Below are 21,208 nucleotides of genomic sequence, written 5' to 3'. Positions count from 1 at the left end.
TCTACTCAGTTCTTACTGGATTGATTTTCATTTCTTTGTAGAGCTTGGAATGAACACAAGCTCACTATCACCTGTTTCCTCAGGATGCTTTGCTTCCAAATATTTTCTTTGTATCCTTGAATTTATCTATATTCAATGTAATTCTAAAATCAGGCAAAGGGTAACATTTTATGCATCTGTAGGATTTCTTATAGAGTCCTCCCCACCTTTTTTTGCTCCTGATATTAAATGGATTGAAGAAGCAGTAATTATCACCCTTTAAGAGTCCATGAGTTCTGCTTCTCTGGGCCCTGATAAATTAGACTCTATAGCAGTGAGTACTGAGTCAGTAACCAAGAGCATAGTTCCAAACTGCTGCATGTATTAATAATTATCTCATAATTATTTTGGAAAAGTATTTTGGAAATTACCTCTCAGGAATAAAAAAAAGTAAAGCACTCCTAGAACATAAGACAATAAAAATATATATGTAAATGGATTATAACTTAAAAACTTTTAAGTTGTTAAAACTTTCCAATAGCTTTCTTAGATTGGATATTATTTGTTTACTGAAAACAAGTTTTTTAGATCAGGAAACTCATCTTCCATTGTTTTCTCATATTCATGTACTCTGCTACTATATTATTCTTTAAGGTCTCAAAGGACACCTCATTTACCAAAGTATCAAAACCATCAATGAACCTAATGCTCAAAATTTGAAAAGGTATGTAAATTTTGTTTTCTAAAAATTTAGTATTTCAAAGAGTTTGTCTAAAGACATTTATTCTTGGGGCACCTGGCTGGCTCAAGTTGATAGACTCTGTGATCTTGATCTCAGGGTCATGAGTTCAAGCCCCATGTTGGGCATGGAGCCTACATAAATACATTAATTATTCATTCCTCTGGGGATTACAAATCCTGTAACACTATTACTTTATCATAAAGTAATATATGTGAAACTGCTACATTTCCTAAATAAGGCAGATACTGTTCTTGTTGCACCACTATTCCCTCCCACAGCCATCTACCATTTTCTTGCTCCCACAACTACTTCCAACTGATGGCATCATATCTCTATGTCCAAGTCATTTTGTTTTGTTTTGTTCTGTTTTTACTGACTGTATAGATCCACTCTCTCTTTGTATAATCAGAACAGAAGTGCTAGTTAATGAAGGGTCCCAGAAGTGTAGCTCAACTGGTAACTCACCTGACTTGGTGGAATGTTCTACCTCATTTCCCAGAGCCTTTCAGTGATATTAAGCTCTATTTGCTCACAGAGGTAACTTGCTTGATGAGATACTCTTTATTGGCCTCCTTTCCTTTGTTGTCACACTTCCTCATTTCTCTCCTGGCATTTCCAGGGACTATCTTCCAAATAAATCTCTTGTACTCAAACACTTTTCTCATGGTCTGTACCCGGGGAAACTCAAACTAAGACACTTGTCTTTAACATGCTAATATTCCCCATATCTTAATATCTTTGAAATTGGGATATGACATTTATTTAGCACCGATATGTGGATGGCTTCTTGGCCAAAGATTTCACAACAAATCCTTCAATGGCCATATCTGTGCTCCATAATTTTTCTCTTCCCACCATAGCTGACTGGCCCAGTAATAGAAGCATCTGACTCAAGGTGGGTCAATACCATCTCTACTGGGGAATTAAAACCCAAATAATACAGCCAAAAAAACTAAAATGGCTCAGGCATAAGAGAGGACATGTACTAAAGAGAAGAACCACAAACTTGTTTGTTGAGGTCTCAAAGCTCTCCCTGTTCTCTTCTTTTCCAAAGTTTGGTACTATTCCTTCAATACTATGATGTTATCTCAAAGCACTCTAATAAATACTCCCCCCAAGAACTTCTTTCTGTTATATAAAATGTCTCTCTCATCCCTTCCCTTACCACACACACAAAAAAAATTAAGTCTCAAAAGCCACAAAATTCCTGAGCCATGTATTTCTCTTCTATCACCAAGAGACTCATTAACACAGTTTTTTTTTTTTTATTTTGGTTTTAACTAATACACAAATTAACAATCAGCCACATTGAATCCTTATTGGAAATATGATACACATTTTAGATAACATGTAATTATCAAAAAGAGAAGATATGGTTTGAAATCTGACAAATACTATTTAATTATGAATAATGTTAATAAACTGAAGGTTCATTTAAAAGATTTTCACTGAGTTCCTATTTTATGATGGTCACTGTGCTGAGCAAATGTGATAGAAATTAATGGTCTATCTGTCTTATTCTACTCTTGTTCTGTAGAATTTTTTGGCTTCTGAATATTTACTTACAATGGAAAGGTTACATCTTCCTTCCCCTTCAAAGTTAACTGACAGATTAAACTATAAGTGTTTAGTTTCAATTCTAAATTCCTGGATGAAGAACTCTGACAGACTCAGTTTTTTCAAATGTTTACCCCTCAAGCACCCAGTTAAGGTTGGGACACAAGAGTAATATTTTACAAAAATGGTTGCTGAAGGCTCATCATTGCTATGAGGAGGAAGCAGGAAGTTCCTAGCACGTGGGACTGCCAATAACTTCCAAGAGTTATCTGCCCATTTTAGGTAGGGTATTTATGTTTTTTTGTTTTCCTGAGGCATTCTGGGCTATGCCTGTTTTAGGTATAATTTCTAACACTGTCTCCCCTTTTGTTTTTCAAGAGTTCTCCCTTGGGTCATACCTATCACCTTAATTACAGACATCATTGAAGGCAGTGCTGTTCTTTCACTTGAGAGGACAACTGACACCTAGAAAGATTAAGAGACTTTTTCAAGGTCATCCAATTAGTACTAGATCTAATAGTAAAATTCAGTGTGCACTATAGCATTTTAGTTACTAGCTTATACTGTCAAATCCATTTTCTTTCATAACTCCACCTTGTGATTGATAGCAACATGTTACAAAATGGTTGGTTAAAATTTAGCTGAATTCAGTAGTCAAGGAACAGAGCAACACCAATCTCAATTCAGTTAATACCATTGATCAAAAGATCATAATTAGCATCCTAAACAAAGAGCCATGCAGAGATAACATTGTTTTGCAGAACTTTTCTTGTAATGCAAAATGCTATTATAAAACAGAATATAATTCCAAGTTGTGTTTCTTTGTTTCCTTCACATTGGCTGAATGGGATCTGGTCTTGATTCTATTATTAAGGGTATTTGTACTCTTAAGAAAACATTCAGCCTGAAAATTTAAGCACTAGTTAAAGAGAGCTTTGCTTCCAGTTGACTAAATAAACCAGAGGATAACATCTTGAAATGACTCTTCTCTCAATACAGATTTTTACCATTCCAAAAAAGATCAGAAATGTAGTCCTTCAGGGAAAATATCCCACTCTTGGGGAAAAGGTGTACTTCTGAGCTTAGTGTGAAGCATATTTGTGAAGTAGGCAAATTTGGTAACATTTCAGTATTCTTTTTTATTTGTTTTTAAGATTTTATTTATTTATTCTTGAAAGACAGAGAGAGAGAAAAAAAAGAGAGGCAGAGACACCGGCAGAGGGAGAAGCAAGCTCCGTGCAGGGAGCCTGACATGAGACTCAATCCCTGGTTTCCAGGATCACACCCTGGGCTCAAGGCGGCACTAAATCGCTGAGCCACCAAGGCTGCCCACATTTCAGTATTCTTAAACCATTCCTTCTCTACATCCTTGGGGACACCATTTTCCCCTTCTTTCTCTCTAATCTCTGAGTCTTTTTATTTTCAAATTTACTTTGTAAATTTGTTCTCTAGAAAAGGAATTTTCACATTTCTATAAAGAACAAATTACCATTAGATATTCAGTTATTTCTCCCAAGATTCCTGTACCATAAAGTCTTATATATAAAATTCAAATGTTTAGAACTCCAGGAATTAATTCTTTTAAAGATTTTATTTATTTGAGAGAGAGAGAGATAGCAAGAGAGATCATGGGGAGGGAGGGAGAAGGGAGAGGGAGAGCAGGCCCACCACGGAGGAGGGAGCCTGATGTGACTCTGCAGGCTCCTTCCAGGACCTGGGGATCATGACCTGAGCCAAAGGCAGACAAAACCAACTGGTGCCCCTAGGAATTAAATCTGAAGCATTAATAAACTATAATATTTTGGGGGTAGGTGGGACTTGCAACTCCTCAATGCCAGATATGTGGCACCCTACTCTACCCACTTCCCCTGATAAAAGGCTGGTATGCCTTCTAGTTTAAGTATATAGCAAAGCTGAGTGAAGTCCCCTTTTAAAATATCCCAAATTGGAAAATTAAGTTCACAGATTTCTAGTTGCAAAGGCACCCTAAAAATATGTCAGTATGATCAATAACTACTATATATTTCAATGCCAGGAGCTGAGAAAAAAAAATCACAGCCAAAAGATGGAATTTAGATGAGTTCCCTAAGGGAAAGCTTTAGATTTTTGCATCTTGATAGGTGATTTTCAGAGGAAGCTGAATTACGACTTTTCCCAATCAACTCAAACTTAAAAACGTCAGCAGCAGCACAATACATTGAACATGCTCACTTAAATATATGCCAGCTGAAACTGTAAAACAGATGAGCTGGTGAGCAGGAACTTGAGAAGAAAATTCTCATACTTTTTACATGATATTAAAAATAAGAAAAGTATAAGAAACATTAAGACCCTGGTTTAATTTCTTATTATCAATTATTACAGCAGAAATTCAAGATTTCCTGTATAACCCTTGTGTTTTGCTGCAATTTGAATAGCAGAATGCTCTAAAGAACCAATGACCTTACTTAGATCTAAAGGACTGTCAAATGTCAGTGCTGATTTTTTTAACTTTTGGTCCTCATTGTTGAATAATATTGTATATCTTATTATAACCATATTCTACCTGTTTTAATGCATCTAAGAGAAATAACTCGATGTTACCAATATACTTTTCAGGAGTCTTAATAAAAATAAGTGTAAGATTGCAAAGTATATTACAGGGTACTGAAATATAGGAATTAAACAAAAGCACAGCTTCAAGGGGTAACTAAATTAAGCATCTATAAATCAGTTGGGAATTTTCAGCAGTACAGCTCAGAAGGAAGATATCTGTGATTAAATTGTAAGTTACTTTAGGACTCCTGGCTGAGATTTCTTTTCTACCACCTATATCATAGCATATTTCTAATTAATCTCTCAAATTTTATCCAGAATAGTAAGAATTTGCTTTCTTACCCCTTCCAAGCCAAGTTTTAGCTCAAGTTATCACTGCCACTAGTCACTTATTCAAGTATATAAAGAGAGGAAGAGATAATATATGGATGATTTATCTTAATTCCTCTCTTCTTGAATCCTGTTGGAAGCATAATATATAAAGGTGCCTTCTATATAACTAATCAAAATTATAATACTTTTATCAGTTTTCAAATTAAGGATCAATTTCCTAGCTGTCTGAACTACTGGACTGAGGAGCTGTCTACCATCTGATGACTGGATTATATTCTTTTTAAGTCTAACTTGGGAACCACATTCTTGAGGAAGTACACAACACTAAGAAACTTAGGATAATATTCTCCAGATTTTCAACTGTTTGCAACTAATTTATTTATTTAGGTCTACTCAGTCAGACAGAAAGAGGTTAATTCCATCTGATTTAATGGTTTTAGAAATGACAGTGTGGTCCCATGAGATGGTGAATGGTAGAGAAAAACATCTTGAGCTGGGAGCCCTGGAGACTTCACTTCTAGTCTTAACTCTGACATTGTGTGACTGAGAACAAGTTACTTACCTCACTAAATGGACTTCAGTTTCATCAGTTTTTAAAGAGCCAGTCATTTTAGATTAATTTTACAGTCACCTCCATTTGAAAAAGGAAAAAAAAAAAAAAAGAACTACACTTTTGTTATTCATAATACAGTTAAAATACCTAGTTGATGCTACAAAGAAAGTCTGCAATACCAGCCAAAAGTCAGTAAATACTAAGACGTATCTAACTATCTACATGTGTAGAGTTTTAAAAAACAAACAAAAAACTGTTTCTTTCATTTCATTCCATATGTTACTAAAAAATTCTAATTGCTATTATTTCTCAAAAGGTTGTATCTTCTTTTAGAAAGTATACAGCTATAGGCAAAACCTTAATCTCTCACAACTGTTCAAAATCCAGCATTCCTAGGCCTCAAATGATCCAAGTACCTCATTACTTTAGTTCCTTTTCTCCATGTTCCCTTATTGTATTTAACTTTTGTTTCTTTTCTTCATTTTTAATTTTTTTTTCACATTTATATGCTTTTTCTCCTTTATTCAAGGTATCTAGAATTTGGAAACTGGAGGAACTGAAGGATATCTAGCCCAGTGTGGGGTTACAAATATCCTATTTTTTTTCCCTCAATGTGTAAGTGTAAACACACATGTCAGAAAAATATGTATCCAATAAGTAATACATTAGTTGAAATTAGAAACTTTTGTCTACAAACTCAGATAGTCAATGTGATTTTCTAAATGACAAAATTTATTGAATTCTCATTTCAAAGACTATAGTAGTCTTTGACTGTGATAGCAAATTTGATTTCTTCAGTATTTATTGTAACAAATAATGTATCTCCTTTTGAATCAGCTTTATGTTTTACCTACACTAATGAGTCTGTTTACACAGGGAAAATTTCCCAGAAAGATGCATTTTTGAAGAAAAATAATGTTGTTAACTAGCCTACAATTTGCTAGGATTTCAATATAAAATTCTAAGCTCTTAAAAGCAGGGGGACTGAAAAATAAATAATTCTGCACTATTACTATTAAATCCTAAAATATTTATTGAAATTTGCTATTTCCTGGATTGTATTAAACATATGGTTATATGGAGTTCAAAAAGATACATGATATATTAGCTTATACAAAGATTACTTTTATCACCTGCATCTTAGGCACAGTGCTTGATTGACATTTGGCAATCAAGAAGATTTCTTAAGCAGACTGACTAAAGACACATCATTTAGTTTTTTATGCTCTTCTATTAAAAATATCAAATCAAAACCAACAAAAAATTGAGCTGGCAAAAGATTCAGTTTGCCAATTCTACAAACTAGAGGTATAACAAACAACTCTATTCTCATAAATATGATAATGTAAATAAAATTAAAGAACTTCTTGAAAGATATAAATTATCAAAACTCACAAGAGGAAAATTTACGATCTAAAAAGCCTTATAGCTATTGAAAAATTGACTTAATAATGAATATTCTTATGCAAAAGTAATCACCAGATCTATAAGATTTTACCAGTGAATTGTAACAAATAAATGGCAAGGGGTGGGGAGGATAATATAGGAGATGATATCAATTCTCCAAAATCTCTTCCAGAAAACAGAAGCAGAGGAAACACTTCATAAATCACTCTATAAGACCAGCATTACCAACACACCAAAATCAGGAAAAAAAATTACAAGAAAGGAAAACTACAGGTCAATACTCAATACTCACATGGACATAACTGCAAAAATCCTCAACAAAATATTAGTAAGTCAAATCCAACAATATATGAAAAGAATTATATACAATCACCAAGTAGGATTTATTCTAAACATACAAGGCTGATTCAAAATTCAAAAATTAATCAATGTAAGCCACCTCATCATCAGACTAATGTAGGGAAATCATATGATCCCATCAATTGTCACAAGAAAAGCATCTGACAAAATCTAATACCCATTTATGATAAAAATTCTCTGCAACTAGGAATAGAGATAAACGTCCTTAATTTGATGAAGAATATCTTCAGACAATCTACTGCTAACATCCTACATAATGGTGAGACTGGATGTTTTCCACTAAGATTGGAAACAAGACAAGGATATATCCTACTCAACGTTACATGGCAAGTCCTTGCTAGTACAATATGACTTGAAAAGGAAATAAGAGTTATACATTTTAGAAAGGAATTATTGTAGGATACAAGATTAATATACCAAAGTCAATTGCTTTCCTACATACCAACAATGGAAAATTGGGATTTGAAATTTGTAACAAATAATAAATTTTAGTATAGCACTCAAAAATAAAATATGCATAAATCTAACAAAATATTCACTGAACTCAAAAGGAGAAGTAAAAAACACAAGTGAAAAAAATCAAAGATCTCACATTTAGTGAGACATGTATGTATTGTATGTATATATGAAGAGCTATTCTATGTTCAGGGATTGAAGACTCAATTGTCTTAAGATGTCAATTCTTCCCAACTTGATTGATAGAAGCAATGAAATGCCAATCAAATTTCCAGAAAGCAATTTTGTAGATACTGACAAACTGATTATAAATTTTATATGAAAAATAAAAAGTTCTAGAAGAGCCAAGGTAACACTTAACAAGAAGAAGCTAAAGAACTCCCTCTATCTGATGTCAAGTCTTATAAGGCTACAGGAATGAAGACAGTGTAATATTGACAAAGGAATAGTTACATCCATCGATAGAACAGGATAAAGAACCCAGATATAGCCTAAAGGAATATAACCAACTGATCTTTAGCATAGGAAAAAAAAAGAAATGCAGTTTATTTCTTTCCAACAAGTGGTGCTGGAACAACTGAATTGTCATTTACTAAAAAGAAAAGAACCTTGACAAAGACATTACACCTCAAATAAAAATTAATTCAAAATGGATTTCACACCTAAAATGCAAAACTATAAAACTTCATGAAGAAGACACAGAAGAAAATCTATATGATATTGCTTTTGGTGATGAGATTTTTTTTTAATATTTTATTTATTTATGACAGATACAGAGAGAGAGAGAGAGGCAGAGACACAGGCAGAGGGAGAAGCAGGCTCCATGCACCGGGAGCCCGATGTGGGATTCGATCCCGGGTCTCCGGGATCACGCCCTGGGCCAAAGGCAGGCACCAAACTGCTGCGCCACCCAGGGATCCCTGGTGATGAGTTTTTAAAGAAAATATCAATAGCTTAAACCATGGAAAAAAGCTAAGTTGTGTTTCATTAAAATTAAAAATTCTGTTCTGCCAGTCACTATTATATAAGGAATGAAAAGACAAGCCACAGACTAGAAAAATACATTTGTAAAACACATAACTGATAAGTGACTTGTATTTAAAATATACTAAGAACTCTAAAAAGATAACAAAAAAGAAAAAAAAATAGTCAAAAAATCTAAACAGATGCTTATCCAAAGAAAATACAATGGATATCAGCCTAACACCTGTCAGAATGGCCAAAATTAAAAATGCAACAACAACAGGAAATAACAAGGGTCTGCAAGGATGTGGAGAAAAGGGAAAGCCCGTGCCCTCCATCAAACTAGTTTGTTCTATGTTGTAAAGAGTCTCTTATGTTTATTTCTCTCATTCTTTCTTTTTTCTCTTCCCATATGTTCATCTATTTTGTTCCTTAAATCCCACTTATGAGTGAAATCATATGGTATATTACTCAGCTATGGAAAGGAATGAAATCTTGCCAATTGCAACAAGATGGATGGAGCTAGCACATATTATGCTAAGCAAAATAAGTCAGGCAGAGGAAACTTATACTTTTCGTAAAGATTTACTTATTTATTTTAGGGGAGAGAGAGAGAGAGAGAATCTCAAGCAGGCTTCATACTGAGTTCAGAGCCTGACATAGGGCTCGATCTCATAACCTCAAGATCATGCGTGATGTGACCCAAAATCAAGAGTTGGACACTTAACCCAACTGAGCCATGCAGGTGTCCCAAAAACACTTATATTTTATAGGAGCTTCTATACTGGTGATTATGGTAAAACCATTATAAACATTCAAATACAACCTATAATGGCTGGATAAAGGCAAGGAAGTGTATTCTCTGATGGAGCCCCCAGAAGGAATAGAGCAGCCCTCCTGACACCTTGACTGAATCTATATTTTATTTCTGATCTAAAGAAATGTTCGGTAATAAATTAGTGTTGTTTAAACCACTGTGTTTGTGATAATTAGTTACAACAGCAATAGGAAACTAATACAGACGTGGCTGATGGGATTTAGGTTTCTTATGGTGTGAATGGGAGGTTAAAAATGAATAGGGCAGAAGGCTAAAATGGCCCATGTGATAATAGGTTGGAATTAGAGACATTAGTATGAACACATATTTAGGTCAACAGATAGGTACATGTAGAAATACCAGATTTGTGAATATACATGTATTAGTAGAGACACATAGGTATCTTCAGCACTGTTGACTTGAGAGGATCTAGAAACAATGACACACCAGCAGTAATGAACATACCAAGAACAAAATATTGGTTTAAAATATCACTCTGCAATAAAAGGAGCCAGGGCTCCTTAGAGAAAACGCCGAACTAGGACTGGGTCAGGAAACGTAGGTCAATCTGGAATATTTTTGGAGCCAACCGAAAGGAGCCAACTAAATGCCCAGGGGCCAAATCTGAAACAATCTGAGCAAAAAATAAGCGGTACTGGATTTATAACCCAAAGTATAAATTAAGCACCTCATACTGAGATAAATAAATGGTTGAATAAATAAACAGGGGAGACTAGACAAATTTCCCATGCATAAGAATTTCAAATAATAAAGGTAGATACTTTGCCCTTAAGCAGGTGGAGCATAGCTCCTTACCCCTTAAGTATGGGCTGCACATTGTAACTTCCTTCCTGAAAGCACAGTGTAGAAAAGGGGAAAAAAAAAAAAAAAAAAAAAAAAACGGAACTCTATGGTGGGGAAATATGACAAACACGACCTCAAGTCAAGTGACCAAGCTTAACATCAACAGTTGATAAGTGGTTTGTTTAAACAGTATGTGACGTTGAAATGATATGATAAAAGTGACACTTTACTCTGTGGGCCCTCCCCAAAACACATAATCCTAGTATAATCATGAAAAAGAGAGCAGGAAAATCCCAACTGAGGTACCTTCTACAAATTACCTAACAATTCTCAACAGTTGTAAGGTCCTCAAAAACAAGAAAAGTCTTAGCAACTTACAATCAAAAGAAGCCTGAGACATGATGGAAAAAGAATGTAATGTGGTATTCTGGGTAGGGTTTGGGAACAGTAGAAAAAAAATAAAAGACTATTAGAGAGAAACTAAAGAGATTTGAATAAATTGTGTACTTTAGTTTATCAATATTGTTTAATTCATTATATAAGTTCACCAGACTAATTTATTAGCAATGGAGAAGACTTGATGTGGGGTATACAGGCACACTTTGTACTATCTTCACAATAGTTCTTTAACTCTAAAACTATTCTAAAAAAATATTAGGTGTTTGTCCATGCATACACATGCATGAGAAATATTTTGCTTTAGTCAATGAAAACCTGACCTGGTCTTTCTAACAGTGTCAGGAACCCTTATGTTCTTGATATACTGATTCACCTAGAAAAGCTAAGCCTAAAGATTTGGTATTCTTTATTTTCTCTTTGTAAAGTATATTATGAGAACCACAATGACAATCTCGCTAAGTACTGTCAAAGTGCAGAACACATTTTACCATACGATAAACATAAATACCTCATTTTGATCCTCCTAATAAATCTCCTATACAGATAGAATAGGTGTTATTCCTATTTCACTGATAAGAAAACCAAAGTTCAAAAAACTAAGCATCCATGGAGTTGTCTCAGTGACCTGGGATAAGAAGACTTTTCAGAAGAGCTAAATTTGCCCTACTTTACAGATAGGTTTTCTATATAACATTTAGTAAGTAGGTATTCTCATAACCCAAAAATAATTTATTTGCTATACATTATAAGGTCTATTGGGAGTAAAATTATTGAAGGGAGAGACACAATACTGTTGGCCAATCAAAAACAAATATATAGAACAAAACAACAAATTTATTAATCAAATTCTTCTATAGGCCTAATGAAGCAAGTTAAGTATGAGTGCCAGACAATTTTGCACATCCCTAGAATACAGAGTAAAACACAGAACTTTGCATCTGGGAAATATTTAAAGTAGAATTATTTGGTAATATGTCAGTAGCTTGTATTAAATATTGGCTTTAATTCTGTTCATTAAGTATGATGTAATTCACTTGGTTTGGTTAATCTGAAGCGAACCTGCAAATCTTTTGAATCAAGACTAGTAAAAATAAAATGAGTTAGTTATAAATTATCCCAACCACTGTACAATATCCAAGGGAATAATTTTCAAAGTACAGCTCTCTTTAAATAAAAGTCAGTTCAGCAAGTTAGAGAAGTTATCTATTCAACCCAAAAGCTTAGTATCTATGAGTTAAGGGCTTATCTTTATGATTTACCTCAAAAGGCTTTTTCTTCTCACCTCTTCAGGTCTCAGAAGGAAAAAATTGTTCTGAGTTGCAAATAGTTCTTACTAGAAAAACAAAGTGATGAACATAAAAACAGTATTATCTTTTTAATGACTCACTTTTTCCACTTAGATCAGAATTTCTACTGGGATGCTATATTTAAAAACTCAAACAAATATATTCCATATATCCTAAATCAGTATCTCTAGGAAAAGGTAAATCTCAGGGTGGACACATTTTTATGTGTGTGTTTAAGTCATAAAACCACTACTGCAGTGTAAAAAAAAAAAAAATGCTATGCTTCCTTTAAAATACAGCTATTGTATCTGATAATTTGTACACACCTTTCATAGCTGAGCCAAAAGGTCCAAAATAGTATTTTTTGTTTCTAAGACAGTTTGTATCTATATTTCAAAACACACACACATCAAATGCATGCATTTTAGTTTGAGTGACATCATTAGGCAACAAGTCATTTTGGCTTCATTGTTGAGGGAATGATTTCTAATTAGATTGCCTTGGCCAACTCTGTATTTATAATACTTTATGTTTATTTTGGACATATTTATGAAAGCTGTTTAAAATCTTAGCAATAGATTATCCCACAAACATTCATTTCTGAATCTTTTTCTACTGATTAATTTTTTTCCTGATTATGAGTCATGTTTTCCTGCTTTATTGCTTATCCAGTAATTTTTATTTGTTCCCAGACATTACTAAATGTTGTTATATTTTGTTGTCTCTTATAGAAGAGTGTTGAGCTCTGACGAGATAATCCATTTACTGGCAGATCCCATACTCTGGCAACACTGAGATTGGATTCATTCATTGCAATAATATTAAGATCCTAAAGGTGAATCTACTTATATGAGTCATGTGCTCTTCAACTCACCAGGATGCTCAGAGTCCCAGAGGAATTTAAGCCTAGAACCTTTGATTTATACAATGTTTATTAACTTGTTTATCAAACTTTCATCTCACTTACCTTCCATTTTTCCCTTCTTGCAGTCTTTACTCTTACTCTCTAAGAATAAGTTCTATGGCATCCTGCATTTCTGTCTGCTTGAAAAACATGTATTTGTTAATGTTGAGTGGCCTGGAGAGCAGTATTTGTAATCCTAGAGGGCATAAAATACAAATAAGTAAAAAAAAGAAATCTCAAAAAGAAAAACATTTCACAAAATCTTTCATTCTAAGTGCTCAGCAGCTCTTTCTTTCTTTTTATTTAGAAATTACTTCCAGTGCCAGTAAAAACATATTAGCAGCTACTGGGCCGCTTTTCTTCTCATGCCAACAACAGTGAGAGGCAATTCCCAATTGGGCTGGATTATTCAAATTAGCCATAATTCAAAATCCTTCACAATGAGCTCAGGAATTTATTTTATGATTTATTTTGCAACTGGTGTATCATATTTCTAATTAAATTTTTCCTAAACTAATGCTAAAATAAATTTACCATTCCTGAGAATTCCTCTGTGTCAGCCAGTTCAACCAAGTATAGGAGTGCAAAAAAAAAGGTGATGTAAATTTATAAAACTAAAGATATCTTCTTGGTAAACAAGAAGGATATTTATATAAAACTAATCAAGAATAGGTCTTTTTCAGATTGTAGCAAAGTTTGATGTTTTAGAAAACTATCATTCTATTTTTATGCCTTTTAAATAAATACATCTGCAGGTCTATATATGAGTAAGCCGGATATTAAGATAATATCCATTTCCCCTTTTTTAAAAAGGTAAATGCCATCACCCCTTCCATACTGTTTTAACAAAGTTTGGGGGAAAATTCAAGTGAGCAAGAAGAGCATATCGCCTTCCTTTCTTCCTTTCTTCCTTTCTTTCTTTTTTGAATCAATATAAATAATCTTATTTTTTTAATCTTATTTTTTTCCTCGACTTTCCCGCAAAACTAATCCTTTAAACCTGCTGATCTCAACAAACTGCTACAAAGAACCTTTCAGTGTTATGAAAATATCCTTGAGAAGCACAGATTTGGCTAGGTCACACAACTGGAGGTCCCATGAGATTAGAGGGCAAAAGAGTTTTTATAGATCATGAAATGAAGTGTACAATGCCCTCACTTCTACAGACCAAGAGTCTAACGAGAGCCTCTACATGCAGCTAATTTTAATTACAATCATCATGTAGAAAAACTCCCTGAAACTAGGAGCATTAAATCCTAAAATTCTATCTTAAAACTACCTTTATCATGATGTATGTGTGTGTTTAAAAAAAGAAATGTTATCGCAAATAGTTGCTTCTAAATTTTCAGGGAACATTTTTCCCACTAGCTTCAATACCTGCTTCATCCATTTAACATATTAGAGAAAAAACAGTCTCTGGGTGAAAATTTTTTCTAAGATAAATAAAAACAACACAAAGTTACCTATAAGGGTGAACCCTCAGAAACAAGCTATTTCCATTTCTACTATGGATAGAAATTTCTGTACATACATTTTCTGAAAAAGTGGAGGCAATATCAACTTTTGCTTCCTTGTTCCTCACAAGGCAGCAGGTAACAAGCTCAAATTGAGTTTTTCAATGCCATGGAAGAAAATGTCTTAGCCCCTTTTCCTAAATAGGTAAATTCTGGGAGATACCTATTTTAGAAATGAAATTTTGTCAATGGAAACAATTAATGTAATTAAATTGTTTATTTAAAACAAGTCATTTAAGTCACTCTATATGAAAAACTATGCAGTTGTTTATGTGTTAGTATTATCAGAAGGGAAAATCAACCGAAATGAAGATTTGGTTTACAATTTTAAAATAGCAAAGATCATAACTGAATCAGGACATTTTCCATAGCTGAACAGAAAGCACAAAATTGGCCTATTTGCAAACATATATCCTATACCATCTTCTACCTGGATGATACACACATTAAAATTCTCTAAAGATAGGACTGTGCAAATAAATAAGACATCTGAAACACCTAAACCATATCGATTTTATTTCAACCTTTACCCAAGGAATAAAAGTGTTCAAAGTTTCCTCACTGACTTATTAAAAGGTTAAACAACTAAGTTCAACACACATTTATGAACACAATTCAAAAAATTTGAAGAAAAAAAGAAAGCCCAATATATGATCTGCGGATGGTGCTCTCTGAAAGCCATTATTCTTATTCCTAAGTGATCACAACTTTTTTCCCATTTCAGACCACTGGCAAAGCTGACCTACTGAGCCTTGGCTGAGCATACCAGACTTCCAGGAAAGTTATAGCTCCAGCTCCTCTCTATCAAACAGAGACTTCCCGAAAGTCCATGATTCAGTTTATTTGCTTACAGACTACATGAGCTAATTAAAAAAAACAAAAAAAACAAAAACAAACAAACAAAAAACTTGTTTTCCTTTCATCTCAGAGTCTAAGGCTTTGTAATTGTTAAATGCCAAAAATACCCAGCCTCGATAATTGCTTCTATGACTCTATCACTACTACCTCAATTAATCCAATTGAGCTCCAAAATACCCTCCAACCCACTCTTCTTCACAAAGGACAATTTAAGTTAGTCCCTAGAAAGTCTTCTGCAAAAGCTGGAGCATCAAGACTTATCTGGACTCTGAGCACTTGAACTCAATTCTCAAGCAACTCAGAAAAGTCTGTAAGTCATTCTTTGCACAAATCATTTTCAATAACATGACTCAGAAACCGACCCAACCCTATGGCAATACTCGAAGTGTTGTCAATGCATTAGGCTGCATGTGGAAAAGACCACCTTAGATCACATGATTGAGGCAGGCATTTACGTAGATCATGAATAACAATCAAAATCTAAAACACTACGCCAGTTGGTATATAACTACCAGCCCCAAACCTCGTCTGCAACTCTGGTTCCTAGGCAGGTGAGCATTTAAAAAGAAGCATGTAGGCAAAAGGTACAAGAAGACTTAATGTATTAAAGGGAGTCCAAGTACAATTTTGACAGGACATGACAAGTAAACTGATACTGGTAGAATAAGTAGGAATTTTGGCAGGTTGAGAGAGAGAATCTGACTGGAAATTCTCTTCTAAACTGGACTCCATCATGAAGTCAATGATCCAATCAAGCTAGTTTATTTGGTATCATCTGAAAACACTTTGAACCTCTAGTGAGGCTATGGGCCAAATTTAAACTACAACTATCAAATTAATGAGCACCTTTTAATATACAGCACTAATGCCACATACTCCAAGAAGCATTAATCAATTCTTCCAGTTGAATATGGTCTCTTCTTTTCTAGTCAGTTTGGCTATTTTAACTTTTCATAAGAACGTATAACTTTTTAAGTCAAGCTTTAAAGAAATAAAGCAATGAGCCTGAAGTGGTATTTTTCTACAGTATTTTACTAAATAAATAATTAATACTTATCTACATGTAATAGGTTCTCTACTACTATTTGTTGAGTGAAAAAACAAAATTGACCCGAGAAAGCTTGCTATCTTAAAGAATGTCAAGACGCTGAGTGTTTAGATGATTACTTCCCGCTAGGACAGCAACAACAACAACAACAACAAAAAAAAAACCACTACAGCTCTCCTTTTAGCCAATTAAGTTATTTCAATTTAGCTGAAGTAGCTAAGTTAGCCAGTATTGGATGTCACAGCATGCATCATATATTGATGACTCTAGAATACCAAAGCCAGAATCCCCTGCCTTCAAGGACATGATAAACACAACTTTGCCTCTTACCCATACTGATATTTTTTCCTAATATGCCTTAAACCTTGTAAGATAGTCCAGTTTTTAGAGCAATCACAGCCCTATGACTGTTGGTACATTGAGCTGTTCTAGATAAGAAATAATACTAGTTACACTATTCTCCTACTCTAGAATCTGCAAGCCTAAAGGACTTCAAGAATTCATTTATTTTTTTTATTTTTTTTATTTTTTATTTTTATTTTTTATTTTTTTTTTATTTTATTTTTTTTTTTAAGAATTCATTTAATACATGGGCCAACTTAAATCAAGATTTGACAGATAGGTCTATCCTCATTTTTAAGGAAGCTGTAAAGCAAATTTCACCATGTCCCGTGATAACTTAGTTTAAGTCTTTCACTACCTAGAAAAGGTACCTTCCTTTCCTTATATTGAATCAAGCTAAAACACAGAAGAAATGAAGAGAATAAGAAACTATAGTAATTACATTCAATATTCAAGGCAGAATTCTAATGGCTTTACATGTGTGTGTTAATCAATCTTTGAGAAAGCCAATGTACTTAAAATTAGCACTATTATACCAATTCCATAAAAGAAAAAATTAAGAAATGAAGAATGTATGCATCATGCTCAGAGTTATGCACCTAGTAAAGGATAACTTAAATTCTCTAAAGAAAACTGTAACATTCAAAGAAAGGGGTGTGGTTGAGCCCTCAATTCAATTACATTTTTTTTCAGAAACTATTTGAGAGTTCTCTTATGCATCAACAGAAAGTTCACTCACATACTTCTCAGCATTCTTCCCATATGTCCTCCCACTTTTCCTTAGGAAAGCCACAGCATGAAAGAGGCAACTCCACATATTCATCAATTTATCTATATACTCAAGAACATTTATTCAGTGCTAATTATGTATCTGTAACTGCAAGAGGCTCTCATCAATACACTGTTCAAAAAAAAAAAAAAAAAACCCTGCAAGAAGTTAAAAACAAGCAAGGAGACAGACATAAAAGATGTCATTCATACTAAGATATTATTGCTAACTGTGTCAGGCAAAAGACTCTCAGGTAATATAACAAAATATTTTTAAGACCAGGAGGTTAGAAAAGGCCTCCTAGGGAAGATGACATCTAAAGTGGAAAATAAGTAAGAGTTAACCTGGTGAAGAATGTGTAGAAAGGGTTAAGGAGGGGAAAATAAACAGTCTGAGTACAGGAAATGGAAAGTATAAGAAACTCTGAAGTAGGAAAACTCATACATAATAGAGGAATAGAACAGGGGTCAGTATCTAAAGCATACTGATCAAAACAGAGTGGTACAAAATATGGCAAAGAAGCAGGCAGCTGGGCTACACAGGTAGAACTGAGTGTTCCACTCCAATGAAAGAGGAAGCCATTGATATGTTTAGAGCAGAGATGTGACATAGTATATAATTTATGTTTTTAAAATGACTCTAAAAATATGGCTGATATTTATCCCTAGCCTCTACTCTAACAACAATAAAATATATTTTCAGAATCCATAAACTTGTAAGAACAAAGAATAGGAAAAAAGGTGATGGCAGTAAAATTTGGAATCTGGAAATCAGGGTAAGTGATGTCTGGTTTTGAACAATTGAAAACTAATTCCAAGTCATGCAAAGTGAGAAGCAATTTGGTTTGCAACTCAAAATTCCCCCTAATGTTCTGATACCTCTGAAAAAAGTATGAGAATGACGCCCAAAACAAGAAAATATGCTGCAAAAAAGTTTTCCCACTCCCACCTCCCCCTAGGACCCTGCTACAGTCCTTCCCCGCCGCCCCCCCACCCCAGGAAAACCAGGCCACTGGCACACCTGCTACCTTACACTCAGCCAGAACAGAAAACATATTCTCTGAAGAATGAATTTCTCTCTGTACTAGGAGACAACAGCCAGAAGTGCCATATGGATAATTGGAGAACTAATGAAAGTTTATATATGGTTATATATGGAGTATCAAGACTATACCTTTCTTCCTTTGTTCTACTCCTCGAGCTCTGGGCAGATAATTTGTTTGCCATAGTTACAAGAATAATGCTTATACTTTTCTTCAAGGGAGTGAAAGATTCCTCTCTGTGGCATCAGAAAAGATTTACAAATTTTGATAATGAAAGTTTTCCAATGAAAAAGCTCTGCTGATTCACCCTATAGTGAAACCTCAGATGACAATTCCATCATATGCAATATGTTTTCATGTATGAGCAAAAAGCCAAGAAGCACTTAGCCATTCTAAGAAATCTTCTAATATGAAATACACAGACAGACACCACAAGAAGAAATAAGAATTGTAGCAAAGATAAACTTGTGAAGAAGGCTGAAAACTACACACACATGCACTCACGCATGTATGCACACGTGGCAATGAATAATATAATAGTAGAAATAGTAGAAATGAGGAATTCAATTAAAGTGTTAGAAAATGAAATTAATTAAGAAAAAATATTGAGGAGGAAAGAGAAAATTGTGGGAAATATAAAAAATTGGATCATTAGTCAAGTATGTCCAACATATGAATAATGGGAGTTCTATAAAGACATTACAGGGAAAATGGTAGGGGAAAAAATAAAAAAAAAGTAATTCTTGAAAATTTTCTGGGCCAAAATAATTCTCCTCATTATAAAAAGCTTACCATGTACCTAGGGAAAAAAAGATAGAAATAGATTCATGTTAAAATATATGATTAAGAAATTTCAAAACAATGAGTCAAAAAGAATATCCTAAAAATCTCCCTGTGGAAGACAAACTTAAGTAACAGTTTAGATCAGAACAATTTCAGATTTCTCAAATACACGTAAAGGATACAGAAAACCGGTGTATTTGTTTTCTGCTGCATAACAAATTACCAAAACTAAGCAGCTTAAAACAACACTCCTTTATTTACTATCTCACACTTCTGTATGTCAGAAGTCCAATAAGGCATATCTTGACTCTCTGCACATGTTGAAATCAGCGTGTCAACTGAGCTGAGTTCTCAGTTGAAGGCAAATGGGAAAAATCCACTTCCAGGCTCACTGTTGTTGGCAGAATTCAGTTTCTTGTTTTACTATCGAGGCCCTTGTTTCCTTGCTAGTTGTCATGGAGGGACTGCTCTCCATTCTTAGCCATTCCCATTCCTCACCACATGGCCTTCCACCATCTTAAAAGCAGCAACAGTGCACTGAAATCCTCTCATGCTTCCAATGTTTGGCTTCCTCTTCTGTGAAAACTTTCTGATTTTAAAGGACCCATTTGATTGGGTCAGGACCACCAAATAATCTTCCACCCTTAAAGTCAACTGATTTGACCTTAAGTCCATCTGCACAATTCCTTCATAGCAATACTTAGATTAGTGTTTGATTAAATAACTGGGAGATAGTGTTGTTAAAGAAAATGTTTATTCCTGACACTTGTTAAAGCAGTAAGGCATGCTCTATTCAGGACCATCCTGATGGGTATAGGGACCACTGTAATAAGGTTTAGCAGTATGGGAGAAAGACTGGGCTCAACCCCAAATATGGCAAGAAGTGACAGTGTATGGCCAAGGAGCCGGGTAAGGGTGAGTGGTTGGAAAGTTGCTAAGAGGAAATATCAGGGGCAAAGGGGGATTTTGACTAAACTGACATGACAAGATTCTTGCTGAAGGAAGGTCGTGGTGATCAGATATCACCTCAGAGATGTGGGAGGTGAGGAGAATGATCAGATATTGAGGTTGGGGGATTTTGAGGGTGGGGGATTTTGGCTCAAGATTTTAGGGGATCACCTTAGAATTCTGCCTACCACAACTGGATAAAAATGATACTCTGACATTTCTAAGAAAAAAATATTTCTGAAACCAGAACACATACCCAAACTACCAGTTAAGTATAAAGCCATTTATGGATTTGTGATGTCTTAAAAAATTAACCTTCCATACAACATTTCTCAGGTAGACACTGAAAGATATGACTACAAAGCAATCTTAGTAATTATGCTATGAATAATTGGATGGAAACATCCAACCAACATCTATTTTTTGGAATGCTTTGCAATTTTCTTTTCAATTTATCATTTAGCTAAACAAATTACTGCTAACAGCCTGAGTTGAGGACAGCATGTATTCTTGTGATAATTCTAATTAAAACTGTAGGTTGACTCTCAGTTATTTTAAATGTCAAATGACAGGTAAAACACTGTTTTCTAGATAAATATAACACATATCTAAAAGATGTTTTAAAGTACAGGTGTCTGCAATGGTGAAGTCTTTGTCGATAACAAAAAAGAGAACAAGATTATCTATACATTATTTTGGGAAATATTGGCAGAACAAAGTTATCAAAATGAACAGACACACAAAAAAGAATTATCCTTATTCTCTCTCATTTTCATCACTGAAAATGAGTTATCCACATTCCTCTGTAA

General features: G+C 34.2%; 1 long non-coding RNA gene across 8 annotated transcripts in view; it reads right to left on the bottom strand.

Annotated features, from left to right (window-relative positions):
• LOC112670741 (uncharacterized) overlaps nt 1-21,208 on the bottom strand; it is a 191,754-nt gene that overhangs the window by 57,291 nt on the left and 113,255 nt on the right. For all 8 annotated transcript variants that reach the window (XR_007402112.1, XR_007402117.1, XR_007402111.1 and 5 more), the window contains 2 exons: nt 13,159-13,291; nt 12,165-12,238 (listed from right to left, as the gene is read on the bottom strand). This is a non-coding gene — a long non-coding RNA (uncharacterized LOC112670741). The remainder of the gene's footprint in view (nt 1-12,164; nt 12,239-13,158; nt 13,292-21,208) is intronic.

The sequence above is a fragment of the Canis lupus genome, chromosome 14 (assembly GCF_003254725.2).
Source record: "Canis lupus dingo isolate Sandy chromosome 14, ASM325472v2, whole genome shotgun sequence".
Classification (NCBI taxonomy): Eukaryota; Metazoa; Chordata; class Mammalia; order Carnivora; family Canidae; genus Canis; species Canis lupus.
Note: the sequence above shows the minus strand (reverse complement) of the source record. Positions and strands in the feature narration are given on the sequence as shown.